At 43.0% G+C, this 24,707-nt stretch overlaps 1 protein-coding gene across 1 annotated transcript in view; it reads right to left on the bottom strand.

Moving 5' to 3' along the window:
* Nucleotides 1-17,915, bottom strand: part of LOC308296577 (uncharacterized protein) — an 86,923-nt gene extending 69,008 nt beyond the window's left edge. Inside the window, exon 1 of the mRNA XM_080739889.1 lies at nucleotides 17,660-17,915. The gene's annotated coding sequence lies outside the window, so the exon portion shown is untranslated. The remainder of the gene's footprint in view (nucleotides 1-17,659) is intronic.
* Between the last annotated feature and the right edge of the window lie 6,792 nt (nucleotides 17,916-24,707).

Raw genomic sequence — 24,707 nt, 5'->3', positions numbered from 1 at the left:
TACAATTATTTATTGGCAAATTCAGTAACAAGGTAATGACAAAGGTACCAGTTTAAACACTGGCGGTTAATGTGAGTTGGGCCACCCTTACACATGCGCACACTTTTCATGTCCCAAGAATCCATGGGTAAATATCGTCACTGTCGGGAAGAAACCATGTATCTCCAAGTTTCAAATGTGTACGTTTCTTCGCAAAGTAAAGCCCTGCTTCATCACAACAGTAGTGAAAACAGCAGATCTACAAGCACACAACGCCTCGCACCGCGTGGCGTTGTGTGCTTGTAGATCGGCTGTTTTCACTAGTTTAAATCATTTTTAAAATGATAAATACAATACTGGCTTTCAAGCAGTTTCAAGGGGCACACTTGACCCTTCTCAGGGGCACACCAAAGGTCCCCAGGCACAGTGGTTGAGAAACACTGCTTTAAACAATATTAGGAAGCATGCCCCCAAAACCCTTGAAAAGAGACTTGAAAAAACAAGCCCAAGGTTGCTTACAAATTACAATAAGCAAATATGGCAACAAGGAGAGAGCTTGCAGCTATGTCCCAAAAAAAGTATACCAAGTGACACAATCCCGCAAAAAGATGTACTGTATACCAAGCATGTGCACGACTATTTCTAAAAGGAAATGAAACCCTTTGGTGATTTCATAAGCTAGTTTTACAAGTTGCAATTGCAAACTGACATAGCTCTGTTGACTCATTTATTCCCTTTAATTGTAATTAATCAAGAGAGTGAGAGAGAGAGAGAGAGAGAGAGAGAGAGAGAGAGAGAGAGAGAGAGAGTTGGCAGCATTGATTTCATGAAGCTCATTCAAGTGGAACTGAACTGAATATAGCAGTGGCGTCAGTTCAGCAAAAGCTAGGGTATGGCAAAGATGGGAGTCCTCATGGAAAAGAGGCCTTACATTTTGTATAACACGGTTCTATTGTGAAAATAGCAGATCTACATGCTCACAACGCCTCGCAGCCAATGTCTGAAAAAGAAAATATTTTTTTCAGTTTTTTATACAGGTTTCTAAGGTTTCTTGGGCTGGATATGGCAGCCTGGAATGGTGCAGCTAAACTTAGCATGTTAGTAGACATGCCACAATTAACAATAATGCATTGCACCTGTGCAGCTGACCTGCGGAACCTGGGAATATACCATTTTGTCAAGCTGGGGAGAATACAAGTCTGGAGGATATCATTATAATACCTTGTTAAAGTGACCATTATGTTAAATTTTGCATTTGTAGTTATTTTACTGTAATTTAACAACATAATAACCCGCACAGATAGACAAAGAGACATTCATGGATTCATATTTAGAACTAACTTTCTTCTTCCCCCCTGGACCCAGGGTATGGCAGCTGCATACCCCTGCCATACCCAATTGACGCCCCTGGAATGTAGCGCTGGCCAGCATGGACCAAATCAAACACTTTGAAAAATAGCAAATCCGATCGATCAAAACCAGCATGAGACAACACAACACATCTGGTCTCTTATTATAACAATATCGATGTGATATCGATAATATATTAGCTAGCCCAATATCAACGACTCACATCTAATTCCGCTGACTCACAGTAACAGTGCTACTGACAGGTGATGATGAGTCATGTGAGTGAGATCACATTATGTGAGGAGTGGAGGAGAGGAGAGGAGAGGAGAGGAGAGGAGAGGAGAGGAGAGGAGAGGAGAGGAGAGGAGGCGGGGTCCCCTGGCTGCAGACAGTTGGACTGAGCCCTGATGATGTCATTACACAGGAAACCCAGGGGACCAATCACGAGCCTCCCAGCAGCGGGCCGGGGGTTCTCAGAATGACTCCACAATACAAACAGCCTTTTTAACTCGGCCTCATCCTTTCAGGACATCTCCCTTTCACACGTTCACACACTTTGAGCACACTAAATCAATCTACTGTGTCTATATTAGCCTCCCGCCCGCTATTGATTCCTGTGGCTCTGGTAGAGATCTTTCAAAAAATGTTCAAAGGGTAATTTAACCCATTTAGGCCTAGAATTATTGAATGCTTTAACCAGTGAAAAATAGCAGATATATACAAGCTGCGAGCTTGTAGATCTGCTATTTTTGAAAAAGACGTGAAAATGGGTGCAAATCTTTCAATATATGTATTTTCAAAGCGAACATTTGTAACTCAAATTTAGCTTCTGGGGGATCCCTGGAACTAAATATTTTGAGATGCGGGTCTGTGGCCAAATGCATATCATTTTGGGGGTCCTTCACAGGAAAAGGTTTGAGAACCACTGACATAGTCTCTCAAGAACAGACTAACTGAGCTCCATTTAAGTGAAATGGACCTTTTCTTTGACGATGGCTGGCCAGATTGCTGACATAGAAACATAGGTTTTTCAAAAAACCTTAGAAGGATTCAAAAGACACTTATAGAATCAGGTCAAAATTCTAATTTTCACGATTTTTCAAAAATAGCAGATCTACAAGCTTGCAGCGCGGCACTCGGTGCCGCGCTGTGAGCTTGTATATCTACTATTTTTCAATAGTTAAATCATAAAATAATGATACACAATAATGTGTACCCGTTCTAAAATGGGTTAACATGAATACAGCCTTTACCAGAAGCGAAAACGTTACCATGACGTATCTTTACATTATAGATTCTGCTTTGTTTGCATCGGGCTAAAAGTCTCATGTTTCTCCATACAATGTAAGTGAATGAAAAATAAAACGATTTCGGTTTCTCGATCACAGTGCACACAAGAAAACAGATGAAGTATTTTTGGGACTTATCATACCCAGATAGATACAACCCGAGGTTCTGCCAAAGTTTATGATCTTTATGGATGGTTATCTTTTGAACTATTGAACTATAGATGCCCATCGTTCGTTGTTCTGCAATGAATAACGAAAAGCGCCTATCTACGAGCTAAATTAGGTATATGCCCAAAATAAGGACACCAGCCTGAAAGTGGTTAACGTGTAAGTAAGTAGCACGTGCTGCAGTTAGCCCTGTTTCTGTATTGTAGCGTGAGGTAGCTTGATGTACATACAAGCACACCCCTGGCCTGGACATGACGCCAGTATGTCACCCTTCATGCGGAGAGCCAAGCAGGGAAGGCAGCGGGCCCCATTTTCATCATCTTTGGTACGACCCGGCCAGGGAATCAAACTCCAACTCCCAAAGTAATCTCAGGGCGGACACTCTAACCACAAGGCCACTGAGCCTTTTATAAATTACACGTTCACAATGACATGTCACAAGACCGCGTTTTGCCGAAATGTAGAGTTCTCAGTGGGCCTGACCCGGCCCTAACTGGCCCGACTAATTCGCATATATTTTAGGCCCGGCCCGAAAACCTCAGGTTAGGGCAGAATTTGAGAACTACAGAAATGCACTTGTTTTCCCTACTGTGGCCCCTGGACAGATTAATAACCCATTAACCCATTAAGACCTGAAAGATATCTAAAAATGTCTTCTACTGAAAGATGTATGTTTCTTTATCTGTGGTGCTCAAAGTTTTTAATGTCAAGGACCCCAAGAATTATTATGTATTTGACCATGGACGGATGGACCCCCATCTCAAAATATTTTGTTCCAGGGACCCCCCAGAAGCAAAGATTTAATTGAAAATATACTCTAAATATACTAAAAATATACTAAAAATAGCAGATCTACAAGCTCATAGCGCGGCACCGAGTGCCACGCTATGAGCTTGTATATCTGCTATTTTTGAATAGCCAAAGTATAACAAATGATGCGTGTCGTTTTGGATTTCAGCGTTGGCTATTCAAAACCAGCAGATACGTATACAAGATCTTGTACATCTGCAATGTTGAACATTTTTGAAAAACTTAAACCCATTCAGAACAGGTACACATGTGTTATTATTTTATGCTTTAGCTATTGAAAAATAGCAGATATACAAGCTCTCGGTGCCGCGCTGCGAGCTTGTAGATCTGCTATTTTTGAAAAATTTGAATTTGGACTCGATTCTATAAGTGTCTTTTGAATCGTTCTAAGATTTTTTGAAAAACCTATGTTTCTATGTCAGCAATCTGGCCAGCCATCGTCAAAGAAAAGGTGTTTTTCACTTAAATGGAGCTCAGGTAGTCTGTTATTGAGAGACTACTATGTCAGTGGTTCTCAAACCTTTTCATGTGAAGGACCCCCAAAATGATATTTATTTGGCCACGGACCCCCATTCAACATATTTAGTTCCAGGGACCCCCCAGAAGCAAAATTTGAGTTACAAATGTTCGCTTTGAAAATACATATATTCAAAGATTTGCACACATTTTCACGACTTTTTCAAAAATAGCAGATCTACAAGCTCGCATTCGGTGCCGCGCTGTGAGCTTGTAAGCCTTGTATATCTGCTATTTTAAAAGCATTCAATTATTCTACGCCTAAATTTAAAGTGTGAGAACTACTGATTTTGAAGGCATTTGCAGAATGGGTAAAGTACCTTTCTCTGAGTGCTGGCGAGTCTCTTCGGAAACCGTGCAGCCGGTAAAGCGATTACTCGAAGAAATTTGAGTTGTTGCTCGCTTGCAAGTTGTTTTTTTTTTGCCACGGCCAGACGGATAAGACGCAGACTAAGCGGAGTTCCCCTCTTTTGACCTGTCTGCTCCCAACATTAATACATCATTATAGGTACCGGTCGGGATGACGTCGTGCGACTCGCTCCGCGGTCCTAACGGAGAAATGTAACCTTGTCACAGTGGAGAAGATTCTGATCTACTGAGTCAGTCCTGACATTTCCCCTTTTTAACCCACGGAGAGAGATTCAAAGTATTGTTTTTCCAAATTCAATTACGGCGTTCTGCCCTGCATGGCGAAACCTTTGTCCATAGATTCCAAAATGGGTTTGTATGAAAAGCATCTTCATTTTGTCCAATTTTGGCTCGAATGTGTTTTTTTTAATACCGTGTAAGAGATATTTATATGCTTTTAGAGCAATAACATTTCTAGATGGCTTGCATTCTTGATCAAACCACACTTCCTTGTATTTTCTTCATAATTGTTCTTATGTTTTTATAGTAGCAGAGTATCTGCTACTAAACACTAAAACACTCAAACCCTATAAAATCCCCCTCCCGTTTTCGCAGTGCTTGTGGATCTGCTATGTCCGTCGAATGTTTTGCTTAGGGACAAAAGTGTTCTCTCTCATAGCGTTAGTTAGGGCTACATTTATAATATAGACTAGAAAAAAGCCCCCTGCGGGGGCCTGGCCCCTTTCCTATCCATCCATCCATCCACATCCATCCATGCATCCATCCATCCATCCATCCATCTATCCATCCACATCAATCCATGCATCAATCCATCCATCCATCCACATCCATCCATCCATCCATCCATCCACATCCATCCATCCATCCATCCATCCATCCATCCATCCATCCATCCATCCACATCCATCCATCCATCCATCCATATATGCATCCATCCATCCATCCATCCATCCACATCCATCCATCCATCCATCCATCCACATCCATCCATCCATCCACATCCATCCATCCACATCCATCCATCCACCCCCATCCATCATCCATCCATCCACATCCATCCATCCTCTACTGTACCTTACCGTACCTTACAGTACTGTACTCTACTGTAATCTACTGTACTTTACCTTACTGTACTGTACTTTGCTGTACTCTACTGTACCTTGCTGTACTCTACTGTACCTTGCTGTACTCTACTGTACATATTCTGTGTTCTATATCTCTGAATTCTATGTGTTCTAGAACTATGAATTCTGTGTTCTAAGATCTATGTTTTTGATTCTTGTTCTAGATCCCCCCCCCCCCCCCCCCTCTCTCTCTCTCTCTGTGTGTGTGTGTGCATCTGCCCCCCCCCTTCCCTCTTGTAACCTGAGACCTGGTGATGATAATGACACTTCGCTCCCAACTATGGATTGCGCAATATGCCGCCTACAGGCCAAAATGTGGGGAAAAAGTGAAAACATTTTGGGATTATGAGAAGTAGAGACACATCTGAAGGTGATAAAGTTGATGTTGGGCAAGGTACATGCGTTATTGATTTTTGTATTATGTTTTTTAGACAATTGAACAACTGCTGAACGTGGAGTTACAGATGGAAACACACACACACATTTTTTTGGGGCGATTCTGATCCATCCATCCATCCATCCACATCCATCCATCCATCCATCCATATATGCATCCATCCATCCATCCATCCATCCACATCCATCCATCCATCCATCCATCCACATCCATCCATCCATCCACATCCATCCATCCACATCCATCCATCCACCCCCATCCATCATCCATCCATCCACATCCATCCATCCTCTACTGTACCTTACCGTACCTTACAGTACTGTACTCTACTGTAATCTACTGTACTTTACCTTACTGTACTGTACTTTGCTGTACTCTACTGTACCTTGCTGTACTCTACTGTACATATTCTGTGTTCTATATCTCTGAATTCTATGTGTTCTAGAACTATGAATTCTGTGTTCTAAGATCTATGTTTTTGATTCTTGTTCTAGATCCCCCCCCCCCCCCCCTCTCTCTCTCTCTCTCTGTGTGTGTGTGTGCATCTGCCCCCCCCCCCCCCCCCTTCCCTCTTGTAACCTGAGACCTGGTGATGATAATGACACTTCGCTCCCAACTATGGATTGCGCAATATGCCGCCTACAGGCCAAAATGTGGGGAAAAAGTGAAAACATTTTGGGATTATGAGAAGTAGAGACACATCTGAAGGTGATAAAGTTGATGTTGGGCAAGGTACATGCGTTATTGATTTTTGTATTATGTTTTTTAGACAATTGAACAACTGCTGAACGTGGAGTTACAGATGGAAACACACACACGCATTTTTTTGGGGCGATTCTGATTATGTAGTGGGATGTGTACATGGGGGGGGGGCATTGGTAAACGCCAAGTTGTGTTTTGATTTTGGGGTTTTGGAAATGTTCTCGCTATTGACTTAATTCCATTTCTATTGAGGCTTTAGGGGGTGGGAGCGTCTCCTATCCACCCATCCATCTATCCGTCTCTCTCTCCTCTCTCTATTTCTCTCTCTCTCTCTCTGTATGCCTCTGACTCTCTCTCTCTGTCTCTGTGTCTCTCTCTCTCTCTCAGTGCAGACCACACAGTAAAAGTGAGCTACAACATGTTAATCACAAACATATTTCCTCTCTCATACCCCTCCCTTCTTTTTTCCCTTTTCTCCAAAAACTCCCTCCATTCAACCTCCCCCCTCCTCCCCCCTCCTCCTCCTCCTCTCTTGGTAACACAGATCTTGTAGGAGAGAAAAAGGGTAGAACTTATTTTTGGAAGGGGAGGCAGGGTGAATTCCTTGGCTTCCTCTCCGCAGCGAAGGAAAGCTTTTCATTGACCTCCATTGTAAATGTTCTTTTAAAACCCATTCAGAACGGGTACACATTATTCTGTATCATTATTTTATGCTTTAACCATTGAAAAATAGCAGATATACAAGCTCACAGCGCGGCACCGAGTGCCGCGCTGCGAGCTTGTAGATCTGCTATTTTTTTTAAATCGTGAAAATTTGAATTTTGACCCGATTCTATAAGGGTCTTTTGAATCCTAAGATTTTTTGAAAAACCTATGTTTCTATGTCAGCACTCTGGCTATAGCCAACGTCAAAGAAAAGGTCCTTTTCACTTAACTGGAGCTCAGTTTGTCTGTTCTTGAGAGACTACTGTGTCAGTGGTTCTCAAACCTTTTCATGTGAAGGACCCCCAAAATGATATGTATTTGGCCACGGACCCCCATCTCAAAATATTTTGTTCCAGGGACCACCCAGAAGCAGAGATTTGAGTTACAAACGTTTGCTTTGAAAATACATATATTCAAAGGTTTGCACACATTTTCACAACTTTTTCAAGAAATAGCAGATCTACAAGCTTGCAGCGCTGCACTCGGTGCTGCGCTGTGAGCTTGTATATCTGCTATTTTTCACTGGTTAAAGCATTCAATGATTCTAGGCCTAAATGGGTTAATGCGAGCTGGAACACTCCCGCCGTCTGTCTGTCTGTCTGCTGGTCTTTCTATCTGTCTGTCTGTCTGTCTTTCTGTCTGTCTGTCTGTCTGTCTTTCTGTCTGTCTGTCCTCTGGGTAGCTCTGCATACAGGCTTCACTCAAACCAAGCCAACATGTGTTCCTCTCAACGGCTGCTGTTATGTAAGAGCATGTCATTTTGTCCAATCTCTATACCAGTGTGGTTCTGCAACCTTTTCAGGCCGCGACCCCCCAAAATAATCATATTTTAACTGGGGACCCCAGGGTGTTCTATTGTGAAAATAGCAGATCTACATGCTCACAAGGCGTTGTGAGCATGTAGATCTGCTATTTTCACAATTTCTGCCTCTAATATATTACAATTTGGCCAATGTTTAATTTGTCATTTTAGAGTTATTAAAAAGTCCTTAAAGGAGTAGTTCACCCCCAAAATGACTTTTTTTCTATTGATTAGTCATGCCATGGAGACTAGAGTTCAATATTTTTTTTAGTTTTTTGTCGCATTCCTAAGACAAAAATGGGATAACAATAAATTTACCCCCATTCATTCCGGATGGTGACCCGTTTTGAAACGGGTCACCATCCGGAATCAATGGGGGTAAATTTACTCAAATCAAATTTTTGTCTTAGGAATGTGACAAAAACCAAAAAATATTATTGAACTCTACTCTCCATGGCATGACTAATCAATAGAAAAAAAGTCATTTTGGGGGTGAACTACTCCTTTAAATTGTCACTTTAGAAATGTGTAGATAGATACCCTCTATAAACTTAAACTGTATGTTGGTTTGTTTACTGTTGAGTGAGAAAACAATTAAGTTAATCATCTGGGGACCCCTCAAAATATTTTGGGGACCGCCCTGGGGGTCCCGACTCACAGGTTGAGAACCATTGTTCTATTGAGACATTTAGTTCAGATGTCAAAGGTCACGTCTCTCCTAGCCTATAGACACAGGATCTGACACGAATGGTCAAGATCACATTTATCCCCTGAGCAAGCAGACAGGGCTCTATTAGCTCAACGGTGACAAATCTCAGCACTCACGCAAGAAAGCGGGTTCAAATCCAGGGTATAGAAGAGGAAAGGTACAATGGTGCTGCTCTGAAGTGAAGCGGTTGGGTTCGTACAGCGTGAGCAGGCAGACAGAATCAGATAACGAGGTAGCGACTGTGAACCAGATGATATGAGACTAATGTCTCACATCCTGCATCCACCTGGACCACGCACACACACACACACACACACACACACACACACACACACACACACACACACACACACACACACACACACACACACACACACACACACACACACACACACACACACACACACACACACACACACACACACACACGCAGCTGCCGCACACTGACCCACATACACAAACACAGGCATGCACGCACTCACTCATACTGGGGGGTTTGTGAGGAGCAATATGAGTCAGACAAGTTACCGTAAAAACACAACTCTCTCTCTCTCTCTCTCTCACACACACACACACACACACACAAACACACACACTCTCTTTCTCTCTCACACACAAACACACACACACACACACACACACACACACACACACACACACACACACGCGCGCGCGCGTGTCTCAGTTGTCAAATACTCGATGTTACAATCGACAAGCCCTAAAGACAGCTCTGCTGTTCCTCTGACAGGCCAAACGAAGGCTGAAATGATTCATTGAGTAACCTATTAGTCGACCGACAGAAGATAATTAAAGCTGTACTGTTAAGCCTCTATCAGAGTCCAGGGTGAAGAGCTATTCACTTCACCGCGGTGTAGTTTTCTAGCTATCACCTAAAAATACATAACAAAGCGTAGGTGATAGCTAGGAAACTACAACGAGGTGAAGTGAATAGCTCTTCACCCTGGACTCTGTTAGAGCCTTTACTGTAGTCATTTAACAATGGGTTTAGTGATGTATTCTCCAAAACACTTCTTATACTATACTGTGCTATTTCTATCTGCGGCAAATTGTGAATATCGATATTATAAAATGTAAGTTATCGTGTTTGTCTGCGCTGGGCGAACATATTAACACAATTTTAATATGTCTGTTTGGGATCAGATGGTGATTAACCGTGGAATTCTATGGTTTTAAATTCATAGATGAATGTAAAGGAACACAACCTTTAAGCACTTGAACCTCGACATCCAGCTATTCTGTTAGTATTATTTGGCTATGGTGCATTATTTGGCTACTGCAGTGCAATTATTTGTGTTTGGAATGGCAGCAACTGGTTGCGTGAAAAATATAATAGAATCTCTCATTTGCAAATGCTCTGTGGAATAAATGTACGCGTAAAATAACTGTGATATCCGTGAAACAGCGATTATTTCTCTCACTCTAATAGTCCCAGCCTTGATCTATACTTAGTAAAGTTACAATTGAGCCAAACTCTGTAACTCCAGACCTTGACACTAAAGCCCATTTTCCACTGGCCCAACTCCACACCACTCCACACCACACCACCCACTTGTGCCAGGTTTTCCACTACAAGGACCTGGGTAGAGTGGTGTGAAAGTGGTACTAAACAGGGTACTAAAAAGTATCCACTCTAGAGTAGGTCTGAGCTAGGCCAAACAGGGCCAAACACTTCATAATGACTGATCACTCACTGACTTTTCATTTAGACCACCAGGATATAGTTGTAATACATGATAATAGATTCTATTGTGTTATACTTATAACCACTATTATAATCTATTATTGTGTATTTGAATTATCATAGTAATACATTAATACTTTATAATGTATTATAATCACAGTTATAATCCATTACAGTGCATTATAATTAGGATAGTTGTAATACAAATTTATATTGTATTATAATCACAGTTAAAAGGGTCAATTTGTTTCTTACCGATAGGGGTACTTTTTTGTAATGGAAAATGTAGATATTTTTTATGTGGTGTGGTGTAGTGTGGTGTGGTGTGGTGCTAATACTGCAGTTGAAAAGGGGCTTAAGGGTTGCCCACCACCTGCCCCTGGCAGGTAAATAAAACTTTCAGACAGGTGGAGTTTGCTTTCGGTTTGCCCGACTGGGCAGGTGCTCCTTTTGAGAGGGGACGCAACCGTCTATAAACACAAGATTTATGTCTAAACACCTGAGTGTGGCCAGTGCACTCTGTCTTCTGGTCTGTAGAATAAAGAAATAAGAGCACTGTTGACCTATAATGTGCTGTTTTCACTGTTGCGACTCTTAAAAGTGTGAACCCATAGTCATATAGCTATGTAAGCCATTTACCATGAGAGGGAGTGGGTTGTTGGCTGATGTACCACTGCTTCAGGGTTGTGGCACGAGGCGAAGCGACCACTTCTACCATATACATGAAAGAAAACACAGTTGTAACTTGAAATGTTACAACTGCAACACAATAGTGGGCGGTCCATCAGCCAACTCAAGGTTGTTGACTGATTTACCACTGTTTTAAGCCAATGAGAAATTGAGAATCCAGTATCTGAACATGTGACCACAAAAAGTGGTAGAAGTAGATATTTAGCATAAAGATTGAGGTATGACACAAAGTTTGTACAGCCCTAGAAAGTAATTAAACCTATCATTTCATAATTGACAAATTACCTTACGGGCATGCCCTTTGGGAAAGTAGAACATGACCTGTACTTGTTCGAAGGGCAAGTGCCGCTGAGACCTTAGTTTCAACCCCTGCAGTCTATAGTAAAGTTACAATAGAACCTCAACTTCACCTCTATATGTGGCAATAGAACCTCCAACTGTAATCTATCCTATAACACTAAATCAAAGTGACAATAAACAATGGCATTACTCTGCCAGCAGCAGGTGTTTATGAGGACCCACCCACCCAGCTCCCATCAGTAAAAAGAAAAAGGCTAATACACCTGGTATCTAAGGGGTCATCAATATTAGGGATGGGACGATAGGCAATATTATCGTTTATCGTGATAAAAAACACTCACTATAATCGTATCATGGAGATTGAATTAATCGTAATTTCGTCCTTCGTCATGCACTGGGATCAATTCACCTTTTATGTGCCGAGCTGCATATCTGGGTACCACTTAAACCCTCTATAATTGGTAAAAGGTACTTATACAATACGTACTTGATACAGTATTTCTTTCACTCAAAAATTGCCGATCTACAAGCTCCCAACAACTCGTGAGCTTGTAGATCTGCTATTTTTTGGCAAATGTTCCGCCCCAGGATAATGAATTTTGATTATCGCGATAATATCGTAAATCACGATTTCTTTTATCACAATAATCGTGATATGACATTTTCATATTGTTCCATCCCTAATCAATATGTCCATACAAGGACAAATCTATCCGACCGTGGTAAGACATGGTCTTGTCCGTGGGAAAATCTAGATTTAGTTTTTACACACCATTATAATGTTGTGTATTTTGATCATAGACTCAATTTACTGAATGTCAGTCTCCAGATTTTCTTCAGAATATGTATGACACTGATTTACTATGACACTATGTCTGTATGGCACATTCGGAGCCCACTAGAACCCCCTGGCAGGCAGTATAGAGCAGTGTTTCTCAACCACTGTGCCTGGGGACCTTTGGTGTGCCCCTGAGAAGGGTCAAGTCACTCAAGTGTGCCCCTTGAAACTGCTTGAAAGCCAGTATTGTATTTATCATTTTAAAAATGATTTTTAAAAATGATTTAAACACCGCGAGGCGTTGTGTGCTTGTAGATCTGCTGTTTTCACTACTGTTGTGCGAGAGCCTTGTATGATGAAGCAGGGCTTTACTTTGCGAAGAAACGTACACATTTGAAACTTGGAGATACAAGGTTTCTTCCCGACAGTGACCCCCGTATTATGTTGGTGTGCCCATGGATTCTTGGGACAAGAAAAATGTGCCCATGCAGAAAAACAAGAAACACTGGTATGGAGACCAGGATTACTGCATGGTTTTTGTGAGGGTACCTATCCTAGGAGACACGGGGAAAACATTCAAACTCCACACAGAAAGGACTCCAAAGGACCTTTCGCCAACCCCGCCTAGGGTATGGGCACTGCTGACGCGGAGAAGAGAACACGACCCCAGTCCCCCAGTGGGAATCGAACCCAGGACCTTCTAGCTGTGAGGCGACAGCGCTACGGACAGTGCCACCGTGACCCTAATAACTCTGAGCGTGTACAAATGGAACCAAATGGACCCGTAAAGTGTCACACATGTTACGGACCTGATATCACTCCCCTGTTGGCAGGGATGGGTCTCGCCATGTCTGTCAAGATGGATTTTACATGAATAAAGCCAAAAGCCAAGGAGTAAATCATGGCAATAGTGTCTCTCGTTTTCCATAACCAACACCCGTCTCGGGTCAGCTGTGATGTGAAGTGTCTTCAACAAGGGGTCCGGGACCCCTAGGGGTCCTCAGAGTTACTACAGGGGGTCCTCCAAATCGTTGTGTGATAGAAACTTTTTTCTCCTTTTTTATATTAACCACTCTTATTTTTGGCAAAGAGGTTTGTTGTAGAGGGGAAAAAGAGCAGACTAAGTACATAGTGAAAGGTCAAGTTTATTAAGTGTTGACGGTTAAAGTGGTTAAATATCTGGAAACACACATTGACATGAATCCAAAATACACTGACGATTGTGCTATCAAACGATGCAACTATATGGAATCTACGAAAAGGTTGTGGGGGTCCCTGCTTCATCTCTCTCTCTCAACTAAGGGGTCCTTGGCCTGAAAATGTTGAAGACCCCTGTCTTGTCTTATTAGTACATATCGTTTCTGTCGGACAGAAACCTCTTAACTTTTTTCTTAATTAATGCCCTACCTGATCATAAAGCGTCACACAAAAGTAGCAAAAGTATATCTTGCTACTCTTGCCGTTTTCTAACTTGAATCCTGAAAAGTAACAGTTTTGCACGTATGAGGTCTCCACCTGGCAGAGACGATAATGTTTGTTCTATGTTACATTGTGGTGTTATGCTGTGAATGTTATTCAGAATCAGACGTCATTGTCACATCACAGGTTTTGCAGGTATAAAACAGCGGGTGTTTCCAAAAAGAGAAAGATTAAAAGAAGAGAGAAAGAGAGAGGGAGGGGGTTGAGGGGGGCAAGGGTTCAAAGAAAGAACCAAAAACAAAAAGGCATCCACATATTTACACATAGCTCATAGCATATCCATCAAATACACAAGGTTATACTGTACATGAGCTGCATGAGCAAACAGTAGCAAATATATGCAATTGTGATATATTATTCTAAGTTACGTTGTGATACGATAATGTGACGGTGATGTGATATCCTGGGATGATGATATGATGCGAGCATGTTGTATGATGCAATGGCAAGGCAAGGCCTACTCTTCATAAGACTCCAGGGGTAGGGCCCGACAAGCCTAATGCTTCTCCCTAACCCCTTTTCGGACACTTGGACAAAGCTGCAGTAGCAGCATGTAAAAACTCCGTCAATGTATTAGATGTGGTGTACTTCATTATTTATGTATATGTGTCCAATATCCAAAATAAAACTGAACTGAAGGCCTTTGCTGGCTTTGGCCATTGCTTGCTTTGAAACAGCACCTCAACCCAGCCTAATGACGTCACGTTATGTACACCTGCTATGATGCTAAATGTTTCTAAATCCTCAGACCAGTGTCAGGATGGGTGAGAGCCCGAAACGTCACAGCAGCACTCAGGTGCAGTAAAAAAAACATACTACAACTGGAGCCCACGGTGTGCGAGAGTTCTCCGTTTTCATGTAATGTTCTTTTTTGCTTGGCAGCTGGAGCTGCGGATGTGCATGTCTCTCCTCCCTTTATGTTTCTAGAAGAACATGCACACACCTGCATATGATACTAATGTTTCTAAAAGAACATGCATACGCCTGCCTATGATACTAATGATTCTAAAACAACATGAACACACCTGCATATGATACTAATGATTCTAAAACAACATGAACACACCTGCATATGATGCTAATGTTTCTAAAACAACATGAACACACCTACTAATGATTCTAAAACAACATGAACACACCTGCATATGATGCTAATGTTTCTAAAACAACATGAACACACCTGCATATGATACTAATGATTCTAAAACAACATGAACACACCTGCATATGATACTAATGATTCTAAAACAACATGAACACACCTGCATATGATGCTAATGGTCTAAATATTATGACTGGCCCGCTTTTAAACTCTATCTGTAGAATACGGTACCTTACTATCTTCATTTGTTCTATTTAACCTGTTTTCTATCTCTTTCACTTTACTCTCACTCTACCTCTATCCTCTCCCTTCTAAACGGAATACTACACAACGATGGTGCACGCACGCACGCACGCACGCACGCACGCACACACACACACACACACACACACACACACACACACACACACACACACACACACACACACACACACACACACACACACACACACACACACACACACACACACACACACACACACACACACACACACACACACACACACACACAAAAGCATTACAACCACTGCGTTACACCTGTAAACTGTGATGTGACAAATAAAACTGGTTCTGATGGCAAGGCAAATGTATCTGTATAACACTTTGCAGTAAGGCAATTTAGAATGTGCTTTTACATAAAATATTAAGCAAAAGAATGACGTTGAATTCTGAAAACTATTAAGAAAAAGAAGTCAAACAACACCTATCATCTCCTTAATAGGAAACACCTATTCAGGACACAGAGCAAATGATGATCTGTGAGTGACTACCTCACCTTGATAGCGATGTGTCCTATAATGTATTGACCTACTGTATGCCGCTTATATCGTTGCTGTCGGGAAACCTCCCTCCATAATGTAACACCTGGGATTCAAACCTGGGTCTCCTGTGTGAAGGACCAACATCTTAACCATCAGACCAAAGGGACATCCCTGTGGGCCAGGGGAGATACTACTAGACTTTTGAGGCCATCAGGTTGAGGTAGTAAGTCACTCTGCTATACAAATTATAACTTTTGGTGTTTTTTCTTTTGACCGACTGGAGACCTTTTACTCCGAGACCCATTTCTCCCACGGGAGACAAATAAAGTGAACCTTAACAGATCAAAAATGCTGTGATGTGATGCAATGCATTATGATACAGGGCCACGATGTGATGTGATGTGATGTGATGATGTGGTATGATGCAATGCATAATGCGATGATGCAATCGTGTGATATGACGATGAGGATGATGTCATGTTGTGTGATGGAATGGCTCTTCTAAAAACACAGGCCTGTGTGATGTGTGATCTCCACCAGAGGCGTCAATTGGGTATGGCAAGCTATGGCAGCTGCCATACCTTGGCTACAGGGGAAAATAATAAAAATGTACTGTAATCGTGCCTGTTGCTAAGGTATGGCAACATGACTGGCGTCAGACACCAGTCATGTTGCCATACCTTAGATTTTTCTGAACTGACGCCGCTGATCTCCACACGGTGCAAGGGTGGAAGTTTCTGACATGAGCATCTTGCACTCTCGTTCCACAGACAGACAGACAGACAGACAGACAGACAGACAGACAGACAGACAGACAGACAGACAGACAGACAGACATTCTCCCTCCTATAGCCAGGGTTAATGCATGAACCGGGTTGGTCGTACATTGTGTACTCGGGTCAAGGCTTTGACAGAGAGCTACTGTAGATACAGTATAATGGGCAGTGCACGTGTGTGTGTGTGTGTGTGTGTGTGTGTGTGTGTGTGTGTGTGTGTGTTTTCCAGAGCGACCAATCAGAGATTGAGCCTGGCAAAAAAAAGGCATGCACGTCAACAACCCCTTCTCCTTAATGACTTTGCGCACCTTTCAGAAAATAACGACTGCAAAGCATTACAAGACTGCTGTGTTCAGTTCACATGACGCCCCTGCCTGCGCACTTTGAAAACAGGCCACACACACACACACACACACACACACACACACACACGTGCTGACTGCTGCTGCTGTTGTTGTCATTCATTTCATCATCCGTCATCAAATAAAAAACACGCTCGCCGCCGTTCAGTTTGTCATCATGAAACAGGAGGCAGTGGAGGAAGAAGATGAAGGTGACGAACGTTAGAGAGTTCAGGATCACAATCTATTTTGAGCTTTTATTTGGGGATGAAGGTGAGCCGCTCTCCTCCTCTCCCCTCCTCTATTTCTCTCTCCACTATTCCTCTCCTCTCCTCTTCTCTCTCCTCTATTCCTGTACTCTCCTCTCCTCTATTCCTATTCCCTCTCCTCTCTTCTCTCCTCTATTCCCTCTCCTCTCCTCTATCACTCTCCCCTCTCTCCAATCTGTCCTCCTCTGCCACCGCTTAGTGCTGCTGTCAGCAACATTTCCAAACCATAAATATTCCTCCATGCTTTCTCCCACCACCGCCGCCCGCCACAGCACAGAACCAACCAACAGCGACACACGGGGAGGAAGAGAGAGAGAGAGAACCGCGGGGCTTCTCTCTCTCTCTCTCTCTCTCCATTCCTTGACCGTCCGTATCGTACCGTATATTATCGTACCGTATATCGTCCTACCGTACCGTGCTGCTGCTGCCTGGTGGTGATGTCAGGGGCCTTTGCTAAAATAAAACAACAACATTAATACACACCACTCCGAGACTGCCTCCATTGACATTCTGTAATAAGGCTACGTAGCAGGCTACTTACCCCGAGAGTGGGCGAGAGACACCGACACACACTTGGAGAGCGAGAGAGAGCGCGTACGTCCCACCACCACCGCAACAACCCCAAAGAAGAAGTGCGTTGTAGGTTTTTTTTGGAGGGGAAGAGGAGGGGAAGAACGCTGCGTTTTTACTGACTGCCTGGCTGTCCCGTCCCGCTCCCGGAATCCTTCTTTTTTTTTTCCTCTTCCCAGTTTCCCCCCTTGTTGTTTTGGTTGTTTTTTTAGGTGATTACATAAGTGTGTAAGAACATCCACCTCCTGGAGATCCACACCGCCGCCACCACGCACTCCTCCTCCTCGTCGTCGTCGTCGGGGTCGCGCAACAACATTGGCGCGGCTTGTTTTCATAAGCGGGGGAGAGGAGTCTCTCTCTCTCTCTCTCTCTCTCTCTCTCTCTCTCTCTCTCTCTTAGAGGTGGGACGTTCGCCAACGAATCGAGTCTTTTGAATGGCTCTTTGCAATGAACGATGGGATCCGGTTCACAGTTTTTGATCGATTGAAGAGTTTATTAGAAGTTTGCTTAGGAAAAGGTACAGTTTCATGACGGTACAGTTCACTGGTACAAGGTCTACCGTCTACTAAAAGGCGATCCTAGAAAAGACTAAGCTTATTTCCACAGGAAACCATTAAAGTATCTCATATAACATTGAATGACAGTTCCTTTCTAAATAAACAGTGGTGGGGGAAAACATACCCTTAAAATCCCTTTAGAGATAGGGTGAGAAGTTCAGTCACCCGAGAGAGACTTGGAGTAGAACCGCTGCTCCTACACTTGGAAAGTCAGCTTTAGGTGGTTCGGGCATCTAGTACGGATGCTCCCCGAGCGCCTTCCTAGGAAGGTCCTCGATGCGCGTCCCACTGGGAGGAGACCCCGTGGCAGACCAAAGACCAGATGGAGGGAATGAGGGATTATATCTCCAAACTGGCTTGGGAACGCCTCGGTATAGGCTACTGAGGGAGTGGAGGAAGTTCCTCAGGATAAGGAAATCTGGAGGTCTCAGTTGGAACTGTTAAGCCCAGTCGTGAAGAGCTATCCACCGCAAATTTTAGGACGATTTAGGACGATTTCCACCTCAAGTCAGAAAATAAGTGGAGGCCATCACAGTGAAGTCCTATTCACCGTGACTGACTGGTCCAGGTCGACCAATCAGTGAACGGGGTGAAGAGCCTATCTGTCTGATAGTAAAAACAGAGAGATGTGTCGGGACTCGCGGTGGAAAGCTCTTCACCGCGAGGAATGACACAACGTTGTAGTTTTAATATGACTCAAAAGGACTAGGCCTACACCGCGGTACCGACTCTGATAGGGGCTTTGATCACCCCGCGACCCGATTCCGGATAAGCGGTTGAAGATGGATGGATGGATGGGAAAAAATACTCAATTTCTTTACTTAAGTAAAAATATCAATACTGCAATCAAGTAGAAGTTTGGAATGTTAATTTACTTCAGTAAAAAAAGGTATTGGTATCAAAATGTACTTTAAGTAGACCTACCAATATTAGAACATAGTCATTATGCACAGGTTATCACAGGTTTTCCAGCGAGTAAAATGTAGAAAAATCATTTCTCACAATTGTGAGCTTGTAGATCGGCTATTTTTCAAATGGCAGGTAGTAGGCCTACTAGGTAGAGGTGGATATAGGGTTGAAGTTATCTGTAATTATAATCAAAATCTACAAAGTAACTAGAATGAGCCAGTCTTTTTGAACGGCTCTTTGAAAGGAACGGATCCCAGAGATCCGGCTCACTTCAAAGAGCCATAAATCCCATCTCTACTCTCTCTCTCTGTGGGCGCTGCTCCACAGCTAGGTGGCGGAGTTTGCTACTGGAGCAGCGGTGTCAGTTCAGAAAGAATCTAAGGTATGGCAACATGACTGGTGTCTTGCACGCGCGCCCCAAGACACCAGTCATGTTGCCATACCTTAGCAACAGGCACGATTACAGTACATTTTACTATTTTTCCCTGTAGCCAAGGTATGGCAGCTGCCATAGCTTGTCATACACAATTGATGCCTCTGTACTGGTGGAGGAGGGGAAACTGCTGCTTTTTTTCTAGGCTACTGTGTATTACCATTCCCAAAAAAAGCTTCTTTTTTTTTATGAATTACAAACAATTTTCATTTTTCCCCCAGTAATTTCATGAATAAATAAAAAGAAGAATCTAAGAAGTCCCGTAAATTAGAAAACAAAATGTTTAAGAAGTATAGGCCTGCACGTGCCGTTGTAGATCGGCTAGATCACTAGCAGGTCCCATGGTGACTGAGTGGCGAGTGCCAGCTGTGGTGGTAGGAGGATGGAAAATTGCTTTTTTTTTGTAGGCTACATGCCATTTTGACACATTGCTGCTTATTTGTCCCAAAAAGTTGTAGGCCTATGCCATGCCACTTAGGCCTACTTAAGGGCTGCAAATCCAGAAAAAGTGCAGTTTATTTCAAAAAGCTTTACACCAAGCTAAGCTAGACTACCCTTGCCTAAATAGAAACGCATACAATGATAATAATTATAATTTAGATAGATAGATAGATAGATAGATAGATAGATAGATAGATAGATAGATAGATAGATAGCCTATATTTATTATAACAGCAAATCGACATTTGTGGTTTTAGAAGCCATTTTTTCTCCCCAAGTTGCAATGTGACATAGGTAGGTTCTACTTGTCTTAGTTTTTAATATAATAGTTTTCTTTTATTTATTGTGACACTTTGCTTTGGCAATGTAAACGCATGTTTTTTTTCTCATGCCAATAAAGCTCCTTTGAATTGAATTGGGAGGAGGTGGGGGGTGTTATTTTGCTGCTGCTGCTTACTTGCTTGGCTGGCTACTTTATTATGGGGGTGACCGTGAAAGTTATGTCGTCGCAGCCTCTCTCAGTGCATATTGCGTCTCTCAAGTCGACCCGCGTGCCGTGTATTAGACTATATAGTAGGTCTAATTATGATAATTATTATCTATAATTGTGTGTACGGTGAATGCAGTGTATTGTAACGTGCATAATAAGGCTACAGAGAGGGGACTGGAGTTCATGTGCAGGAATGTTGTTGTCTTTTTCCCGTTGTGGCCATTTTCATGTTTCACACACACACTACCGCTTAAATTTACGCACGGTCGCACGACGGTGTCGCGCCGGGAAAAGAGCGCAGACCTACAAGCTCACAACGCTCACGAGCGCGCGACGCGTTGTCGTGTGAGCTTGTTGTAGGTCTGTGCTCTTTTCGCCGCGCGACACCGTCTTGCGACGAAATCGGCCAGTGCAACTACCAAGTCCAACATCAGGATCAAACCAACTCACTGACTCTGTCTGCGGTTCATTGTCTCCACCAGCCGAAGGCATGGGGGAGAGTATGTTTTCCCCTCCGTCCGTCCGTCCGTCCGTCCGTCCGTGCGTGCGTCCGTCCGTCCGTGCGTCCTCGCAGTTTGTGAGCACCTAATCCCAGTCGCCGTTGGCCCGGACGCTGCCAAAGTGAACATTGATTGATTGATTTGATTGAAGACTTTATTAGAAGTTTGCATAGGAAAAGGTACAGTTTCATGACGGTACAGTTCACTGGTACAAGGTCTACTAAAAGGAGATCCATGAAAAGACTAAGCTTATTTCCACTGGAAACCATTGAAGTATCTCATATAACATTGAATGACAGACAAATAGAACACAGTAGGCTACTATGCAGTAGATATGTAAAGAAAAACAAAAAAGAAAACAGTAAGTCTAAACAAACAGTATATACAAAGGAGGGGCAGGGGAGGGTAGGGTTGGGCTAGGTTCATTTTTTTACCAGTTGCGAACGGCTGCTGCCTGTAAGTGGTTTTCAAGGCAATTTTAAAGGATGCTAGTGATCCACACTCCTTTATGGCCTTCGGTAAGGCTTTCCACATTTTGGTGGTATAGCAGAAAAACGAGTTTGACCCTTTGTTGGTTTTGACTCTGGGTTGGAAGTGATCTGTGGCGCTGCCTCTGGTGTTGTAATTATGGACATCCTTAATGTTTATAAAGTATTTTGACAGGTACTTGGGTATCATAGTGGTGTAGTGTATCTTGTACACCAGGCCCATTGCAAGTTGCTGTACTCTGTCATCTACTCTGAACACACACACTCCCTGGATGCCAATCTAGAACCTCTGCCCTAAATTTTTCAAATGGGCCTTTTCTAGCGCCACCTAGTGGCCGATGTTCGCAAAACACATTTCGGTACTCTACTCTTACAGATTTTGTCCAAAAATCCTACAAATCGGTAGGCAGTATCTCGACAGTTATGTGATCGACACGGATCTGTCCGATTTTGCATATTCCATCCTGATTGGCTAAGATTGGCTTCCAAAGTTTGTAGGATTGAGCCGTTTGGAACAAAATGCCTCAAATCCCAAACGCAAAGTGCAATCATCATGAAATCGCGCACACACGTTCCCACTAGGTCGAAGAAGAAATGCCACTTAAAATTTTTGAAATCAGCCTCATGGTGGCGCTATAACAGGCCGATTTGTGGTTTTACCTATAACTCCACCGATCAGTTTCAAACTTTGTAAGCGCACTCCCTAGAGGCTAAGGATAAACCTTTGCCCTGCATTTTTCACATCAGCATTTTATAGCGCCACCTTTGGGCCGACTTATGTAAAACACATTTTTGGATATTACTCCTTGAGATTTTATCCAAAAATCACGGAAATCAGTACACAGTATCTCTATAGTCATGTGATCAAGTCCGATCGTCTGCTATTTCATATTCCATCCTGATTGGCTAATATTGGCTTCCAAAGTTTGCAGGATTACCATGAAAGATCTAAGGTGAAGAACACATGCCACCCTTTTTACATTGGCCTATTATACAGTAGCACCACCAGGACGCCTGGCCTGGTGGAGACCTGTGCTCGGAAGAGCACTGCTTCTAGTTATTATAGAGGAGGCTATTTAGTTAGTGACGACAATTGATAACATGGCGACGACTGAAGTGGAGCAAATGTGATTGTTCTGCTTCTTTTTTGAAGGGGGTTTGTTTGGAGAGCAGACCCTGAGACTCTGGCTGTGTTTAAAGATGCAGAAACATGTAGAAACATGGGGGATATAAAAAAAATATATATATATATATTATTATTAGGCCTATTATTATTATTACATTATTAAATAATTACATTCAGAGACCTATGGTGTGGTTACTATTAGCCTACTACTATATACTATGACTAACTACTAATGTATTATTATTTACTATGCTACTGCTGCAGTGTAGCTAGTGATAAATAGGCCTACAATTAAGTAGACTAATAAAGTAGCCTAATAATTAACCCAAAAGCACGTAAGCAAGTAAGACACCCTAAAGAGCGAGGGCTGGGCGCGTGCGCGCATCCGCCTGGGTGACAGCAGACTGCTGAGCGAGCACTGGCGCTTTTGCATGGGATCAACTTTGACCCAAAAATGCACAGACCTGGTTGATTGTTTAAGTTTGACAAAATGCGGCCATATTTTCCCAAATATGGAGATGACTGACATCTGACATTATAATGTTTGATGAACATGAGACTGACACGATATCTCTATATAGGGGCGCATTCCCAGATATGGGCTTAATATTGATGACATCAGCGGGGACGGATTAACCCCCGCGAGGGCCCTGGGGCTGCCAATCTTTTAGGGTTCCCCATTCCCCACCATAACCCCCCCTCCTTACGTGCAGAAGCCTGCTGCTCGTATTTTAAGGTGTGATGACCATGTGCGGGTCAAGAAAGCACATTTTATCGTACAGGATTTACATGTAATAGGGGGCCCACAAATATGATATTCGGCCTCACCAGCCCCATGGTTATGTCAGAAGCCCTGGACATCAGGGATCTCCATATGGGCACAAGGACGGAATTCATTTGCAACATTGTTGTGATGTCAGAACAACAGGTCCTTCTGCTGACCTGGGATGAGGTGATGTCAGAACATGTGAGCTTTATCCTTATGCTGAGCTGGGATGAGGTGTCATTGTAAATGGTAAATGGTGCAAGCGCCTTTATCCAAGGCGCTTTACATTGTGCATTACATTCACCCATTCACAAACACATTCATACACCGATGGCAGAGGAAACCATGCAAGGCACCAACCAGCTCACCGGGAGCAACTAGGGTTCAGTGTCTTGCCCGAGGACACTTCGACATGTTGACAGGGGGAGCCGGGATTTTAGCCGACGACCCACGGATCATTGGCCAACGCCAACCTGCTCTACCTCCTGAGCTACAGCCGTCTTCTGACATTGTGATGTCAGAAGAGTGATGGACAGACATGAGCTGGAGGTTGTCTTACTAAGTAGCGACCTACGGTCGCAATAATAAATAATAATTAATAATACAATAAAAATAAAGAAAGTAATAATAAGTAGCCTAATAAAGTAGTAGTATAGGCTATAAGAGTAGAGCAAGACCTAATATGATGTATGGAACGAGAGCAGATACTAGACTTTTGAGGCTTCAGGCTGGGGCTGTGACTCTCTCCGCCACACTCACCCCCCTTTGACTCCTCCTACGGGGAAGCCCGGATCCGACATCCCTATGGAACGAGAGCAGATACTAGACTTTTGAGGCTTCATGTGGGGCAGGGCTCTCTCCGCCACACATGGTGTACTGTGAACCCTAGGGTACTACTTTATTGTTATTGTGAAATAAGTCACAATTTGTGACTTATCCAAAGTGTGCGCCATATGATACGTGAAAGAAAAAATCAAACCTCGGTTCGAAGTGAAGTGGTGAACTTTTATTCTATGTGTTCTAGAGTTATGAACTCTGTGATCTATACATGCTTTATATTCTGAATGAATTAATGATTTTATCTGGAGGGCCGAATTGTCATGTGAAGCTTGACCAATCCTCAAAGTATCCAATCATCAGACCGGGACGGACACTACACACATACGTACGGACGGACGGACGGACGGATGTACGGGACAGATAAAACCTGTTCATTCTGGACTGATATGACCATATATGATATGGACATGGGACACACATTTTGTTTTTGAAAAACCCTATTCATTCTGGACTGATATTCTGGACGTAC

This window comes from Nannobrachium achirus (assembly GCF_963921795.1).
Source record: "Nannobrachium achirus genome assembly, chromosome: 2".
Lineage (NCBI taxonomy): Eukaryota > Metazoa > Chordata > Actinopteri > Myctophiformes > Myctophidae > Nannobrachium > Nannobrachium achirus.
The sequence above is the reverse complement of the archived record's forward strand: the minus strand, read 5'-3'. Positions and strand labels throughout refer to the sequence as shown.